At 40.0% G+C, this 6,901-nt stretch overlaps 1 non-coding gene across 1 annotated transcript; it reads right to left on the bottom strand.

The window, feature by feature from the left end:
• Nucleotides 1–5,115: 5,115 nt before the first annotated feature.
• Nucleotides 5,116–5,221, bottom strand: LOC114675261 (small nucleolar RNA U13). The gene has a single exon (XR_003726344.1). It is a non-coding gene; the product is annotated as a small nucleolar RNA U13 (small nucleolar RNA).
• Between the last annotated feature and the right edge of the window lie 1,680 nt (nt 5,222–6,901).

Genomic DNA, 6,901 nt, shown 5'->3' with positions numbered 1-6,901 from the left:
ATACTTTTATTTGTGAAGGAGTTTGCAGCCACCCTTATACATGGATAACCTTATACTTTGATAGATAAAGTCCCATTGTAGGTAAGAAACTTTAATGGTACATGCGTTGCCTCATAATCGGTCAAAAACAAAACATCGGTTCACTCCTCTTAACCCACATCATGGGTTAAAAAGAACATTGCCAGAAAGCCTTCACTCTTCTAAAAGTGCATCATTTGTTAGGTCCTTTCTCCATGGTTTAAAATAAAAGAAGCAATGATTAGAAATGTATCCCTCATGATAGGTTTTATAGCAAATTCTACTGTAAAGGCTACAGTTACACAACAGACTTTAGATTCTCTTGTGAAAGTTATGCTAAATAATGGAATTAGCTAAACAGAAAAGTACCTGTGCAGCTGCTGGCACTTGTGGCCTATGGAGAAATACATCAAATGAAGATTATAGAAATTCATTGGTAGAGGATTGATGAAAAAATTGCTTAGCCAAGTGAGTAAACTCTTTATCTAGCTCATTCTTTGATCTATTTAATTTTAGGAGGTTTGGTTTATGGGAACCTTGAGTAAGGAGAATACTCCAAACTCTTGGTATTTTCCTCACAATAGTCATAATAATAGTCTCTCTCATGTGTTGTATTCTCTCAAAGATTTTAAATGCGGCCGGGCGCGGTGGCTCAAGCCTGTAATCCCAGCACTTTGGGAGGCCGAGACGGGCGGATCACGAGGTCAGGAGATCGAGACCATCCTGGCTGACACTGTGAAACCCCGTCTCTACTAAAAACTACAAAAAACTAGCCGGGCGAGGTGGCGGGTGCCTGTAGTCCCAGCTACTCGGGAGGCTGAGGCAGGAGAATGGCGTGAACCCGGGAGGCGGAGCTTGCAGTGAGCTGAGATCCGGCCACTGCACTCCAGCCTGGGTGGCAGAGCGAGACTCCGTCTCAAAAAAAAAAAAAAAAAAAAAAAAGATTTTAAATGCTTGCATGCAGCCATTTCTAGAATGTCGTATGGTCTCTCTGCAACTGGAATGACAAGAGCTAAAAGAAATGTGCAACCATGAGGACACTGTAACCTACAAATGACGTGCTGAGACTGGAAATCCAAAATGATGTCAACTGAGAGTGGCGCTAAGGCCCTAAGTTTTCATCACATGCTCACCTAAGTGAGAACCTGACCAAAAAGGGAAAATGTTTTTAAACAAAATTCTGAAAGCCCATTGTTTTGAATTAAGTTCATGCACTAGGCCCCCCAACAAATCAAACCAAACCAAAATGGAGTCACTCGTGCTAAGGTTTGTGCTAAGGAAACACATAGATTCTAGAACAGACCAGGTTTTGTTTTTTCTCCTGCAAATCTCTATAACAAATATTTCTGACAGCATAGGTATCCACCCCCTGAAGTTCCCATTAAATATTTTAACCTAATTCATTTCCTCTCACCTAGAGACCATCAAGCTTCAGATGAGGTGAAGACACCACCCCTGGTCATCAAGAAGCTGCCCTGCCTCAACTAGATACAACAGGGCGAGTTCTATGATCCCCAATAGGTAGGGACTACGCTCCAAGCCAGCATGAAGCAGTTACAGAAAAAAGACCATTAGTCCCTCTTCCTCCCATAAAGATTTATGGGGATCGTATCTCTCCGGGGGAGATGAGGCAGGAAAATAGATAGGGTCTGGAGGCAGGGAACATAAGGCAGGTTCACACTCCAGTTATAACAGGAAATATCCTCTCCATAGGGTATATGCTGTAAATGACTTTGTAACTTCACTTCATGCTCTTCATTTACATAGGGCATTCCCCAAGTAGAGGGCATTTAAACTCATAAAAACTCTGTAACAGGGTCTTTAAGCCCCTATGCTCAGGTCTGCTCCCACATTGTGGAGTGTAATTTCATTTTCAATAAATCTCTTCATCCCTTCTTTGCCTTATTTGTGCATTTTGTCCAATTCTTTGTTCAAGATGACAAGAACCTGGACACCCGCCACCATTAACACCAGGGATGCAAGGTTGGTTCAACATATACAAATCAATAAATGTGATTCATCACATAAACAGAACTAAAGACAAAAACCACACGATTACCTCAATAGATGCAGAAAAGGCTTTTGATAAAATTCAACATTCCTTCATGTTAAAAACTCTCAATAAGTTGGGTATTGAAGGAACACACCTCAAAATATTATAATAATAGCCATCTATGACAAACCCATAGCCAACATCATACTTGAATGGACAAAGGCTGGAAGCATTCCCCTTGAAAATTGGCACAAGACAAGAATGTGCTCTCTCACCACTCTTATTCAATACAGTATTGAAAGTCCTGGACAGAGCAATCAGGCAAGAAAAAGAAATAAGGGGCATTCAAATAGGAAGAGAAGAAGTAAAACTATCCCTGTTGGCAGAAAACAGGATTCTATATCGAGAAATCCCCATGGTCTTCAGCTGATAAACAACTTCAGCAAAGTTTCAAGATACAAAATCAACATACAAAAATCACTAGCATTCCTATACAGCAAAAAAAAAAAAAAAAAAAAAAAAACCGAGCTGAGAGCCAAATCAGGAAGGCAATCCCATTCACAATTGCCACAAAAAGAATAACATATCTAGGAATACAGCTAACCAGGGAGGTGAAAAATCTCTACAAGGAGAATTACAAAACACTGCTGAAAGAAATCAGAGATAACACAAACAAATGGCTAAACATTCCATGGTCATGGACAGGAGGAATCAATGTCATTAAAATGGCCATATCGCCCAAAGCAATTTACAGATTCAATGCTATTCCTATCAAATTACCAACAATATTCTTCACAGAACTAGAAAAACCTATTTAAAAATTCATATGGAACAACAACAACAACAAAAGCCTGAGTAACCAAGGCAATCCTAAGAAAAAAAAAAAGCTGGAGGCATCACATTACCCGATTTCAAACTATACTACAGGGCTACAGTAACCAAAACAACATGGTACTGGTACAAAAACAGGCACATAGACCAATGGAACAGAATAGAGAGTCAGAAATAAGGCTGCACACCTATAACCATCTGATCTTTGACAAAGCTGACAGAAACAAGAAATGGGGAAAGATTCTCTATTCAATAAATGGCGCTACCCATATGCAGGAAATTGAAGCTGGACCCCTTCCTTACACCATATACAAAAATCAAGTCCAGATGGATTAAAGACTTAAATATAAAACCTAAAACTATAAAATCCTGGAAGACAACCTAGGCAATACCATCCTGGGCACAGGAATGGACACAGATTTCATGACAAAAATGTCAAAAGCAATTGCAACAAAAGCAAAAATTGACAAATGGGATCTAATTAAACTTAAGAGCTTCTGCACAGCAAAAGAAACTATCAACAGAGTAAACAGACAACTTACAGAATGGGGGAGAATATTTTAGAAACCATGCCTCTGACAAAGGCCTAATATCCAGCATCTATAAGGAACGTAAACAAATTTACAAGAGAAAAACAAACAACCCCATTAAAACATAGGCAAAGGACGTGAACAGACACTTTTCAAAAGAAGACATATATGCGGCCAACAAGCATATGCAAAAAAGCTCAACATCACTATCATTAGAGAAATGTAAATCAAAATTACAATGAGATGCTATCTCACACCCCAGTCAGAATGGCTATTATTAAGAAGTCAAAAAAATAACAGATGCTGACGAGGTTGTAGAGAAAAGGGAACACTGACACACTGTTGGTGCAAGTGTAAATTAGTTCAACCATTGTGGAAAGCAGTATAGCAATTCCTCAAAGAGATATAAACAGAACTACCATTCAGGCCAGCAATCCCAATACTGGGTATACACCAGAGGAATATAAATCATTCTACCTTAAAGACACATGCATGTGAATGTTTATTGCAGCACTATTCACAATAGCAAAGACATGGAATCAACCTAAATGCCCATCAATGTCAGACTGGATAAAGAAAATATGGTACTTACACACCATAGAATACTATGCAGCCATAGAAAAGAATGCAGTTGTGTCTTTTGCGGGAACATGGATGGAGCTGGAGGGTATTATCCTTAGCAAACTAATGCATTAACAGAAAACTAAATATTGCATATTGTCACTTTTATGTGAGAGCTAAATGATAAGAACTCATGAACACAAAGAAGGAACAACAGACACTGGGGTCTACTTCAGGGTGGAGGTTAGGAGGAGGGAGAAGAGCAGAAAAAATAACTATTGGGTACTAGGTTTTATTTACACTTGGGTGATGAAATAATCTGTACAACAAACCCCTGTGAAATGAGTTTACCTATATAATAAACCTGCACATGTACTTCTGAACCTAAAATAAAAGTTTAAAATAAAGATTTTTACAGAAGCTTCCCAGGGACTGAAATTGCTAGGGGAGCTTTCAGAACTCTTGGCCTGAAGTAAGTGAGGCAATTTCCAGTGTTCTCTCCCCATTTTGTTCTACACCTCATCCTTCACTTTCACAGTCCATCCTTGGTACTCAAGGTCTTTTCTGATTTCTCATCAAAGTTAACCAGTCTTCCCAGGCATGGTGGCATGTGCCTACAGTCCCAGCTACTTGGTAAACTGAGGTGGGAAGATACCTTGAGCCCAGGAGTTCAAGGCCAGCCTGGACAACATAGTGAGATCCTATCTAGGATACTGCATTGTGCTTAGCTGGCCTTCCTTTTAATCAGCAATAGACAACCAGAAGTTTGAGGGCAACCCATCTCTTGTTCAGGATATCCCTTGTTAGAGAAAGGCTGTTCTTACTTTTTACAAAACCATAAAGAGCATTAAAACTGGAAAGTCTGCCTAGTATGTTTGCTGGTTTCTGAGGACATCATTGCTCCACCGGTTCTTCTTCCACCCAACTCTTGAGATCCTGCCTCAGCAACTTTCTCCAACATTTAATGTGGCTTCTTCCATCCAAGAGTGGTTTCCTGCAATTTTTACATCTATACTTAGGGGAAATTAGAAACAATGCACAACCTCCAACAATCATTTAATGATTCCAGTGATGTTTCACCTCTGCAGCCTCTTCTTCTCTAAAGAAAACCATGGTCCTCTCTGGCTCTTCTTATGTTTGGTCTCCTGATCAAGTTCTTTCTTTCTTTTTTCTTTTTTTCCACATCAGATGGGTAATGTGCCAAGATGCCATGACAAGGTTTGAGGGAGACACATCTCACATAAGAGCATGAAAATCCAATCATCACACTTATTAACTACAAAAGAATCTGGTCAAGTTCTTTCATCTTTTTTCAGTTATCTCCCTTTTTTCACTGCAGGTGCACTCTCCACTTAACTTGCCCACCCTAGTAATTTTAAAAGGACCCAGTTTAGATAATGGCAATGTATCAGTGTTAGTTTCTTGGTTTTGAAAATGTACCAGGATAGGCCGGGTGTAGTGGCTCATGCTTGTAATCCCAGCACTTCGGGAGGCCCAGGCTGGCAGATCACCTGAGGTCAGGAATTCAAGACCAGCCTGACCAAAATGGTTCACAAAAGGAAGAGATTTGTGTCTTCTGGGGCAGGGGTGGGGGTGGTATTAGTGAAGGCATGGGATGCTATGTGGAAGTGAAGCCAAATGAAGCAGGATGTTATAATGTTCCTCTGTGTGCCCTTATGGATTAAAATCATCCCAGATACTTTCTAAGTCACATCATCTAGGACAGTTCTGGAGCAGGGGAGAAAGTAAGAGTCAGCTGTAGGGATGCATTGGAAGTTAGCTTTGGAGACGGGCGCGGTGGCCCACGCCCGTAATTCCAAAACTTTGGGAGGCCAAGGCGGCTGGGTCGCTTGAGGCCAGGAAATCGAGACCAGCCTGGCCAACATGGTGAAACCCCATCTTTACTAAAAACATAAAAATTAGCTGGGCATGGTGGCAAGCGCCTATAATCCCAGCTACTTAGGAGGCTAAGGTAGGAGAATCACTTGAACCTGGGAGGTGGAGGTTGCAGTGAGCTGAGATCATGCCGCTGCAATCCAGCCTGGGCGACAGAGCGAGACTCTGTCTAAAAAAAAAAAAAGAAAAGAAGAGAAAAGAAAGTTAGCTTTGGCCTTAATATTTGGCCAAAATCTGCTCTCACCTTTGGCCTTACCCTTTGGAAGGCCAAATGTCTACCTCAACACTACTTCTGCCATCCCAGAACTGGTGCAAGACGTGATCTTATATGTTATCATCACATATAATCAGTACCAAACTGTCGGTAATATGAACAAAGAATATAATTTAGGTTTATTGTTAATATCTAGGCATTTTCAAATGTAGGGAAGCATTCTAGATGTCAACTGGGGTGAAAACCTCCCCACATGCCTTATATGTTGAAATGTTTCAGTCCTTTGAAGTATAAATACATATTGATTATGGCAGGAGTTAAATGCTACAATACTTAATGGGGATTATGAAAGTATCTAATTTTGTGTACAAACATAGGAACTTACAAAAAGGTATTAATAAATAGGGAAATAGGTGAACAGTCAATACAAATATTAAGGGCCAGACACTGTGGCTTATGCCTGTAATCCCAGCACTTTGGGGGGTCAAAATGGGAAGATTGCTTGAGGCTAGGAGTTTAAGACTACAAAAATTTTTTTTAAACTTAGTCAGGTGTGGTGGCACACATCTGTAGTCCCAGCTATTCAGGAGGCTAAGGTGGGAAGACCACTTGAGCCCAGGAGTTTGAGGTTACAGTGAGCTATGATTGCACCACTGCACTCCATCCTGAGGCATAGAGTGAGATCCTGTCTCAAAAACCAAGAATAAAATAAAATAAAATATTAGGATAATATGCAGTAGCCAAATACATTTAAGACAATCATATTCTTTTTGAGCAAATACTTTTTTAAATTATAAAACAAAAATAAAAATTAGATATAATTCTAATCTTTGTAGAATTGTTTTTTTGTATCAGCAT

Source organism: Macaca mulatta, chromosome X (genome assembly GCF_049350105.2).
Source record: "Macaca mulatta isolate MMU2019108-1 chromosome X, T2T-MMU8v2.0, whole genome shotgun sequence".
NCBI classification, from domain to species: Eukaryota; Metazoa; Chordata; class Mammalia; order Primates; family Cercopithecidae; genus Macaca; species Macaca mulatta.
Note: the sequence above shows the minus strand (reverse complement) of the source record. Positions and strands in the feature narration are given on the sequence as shown.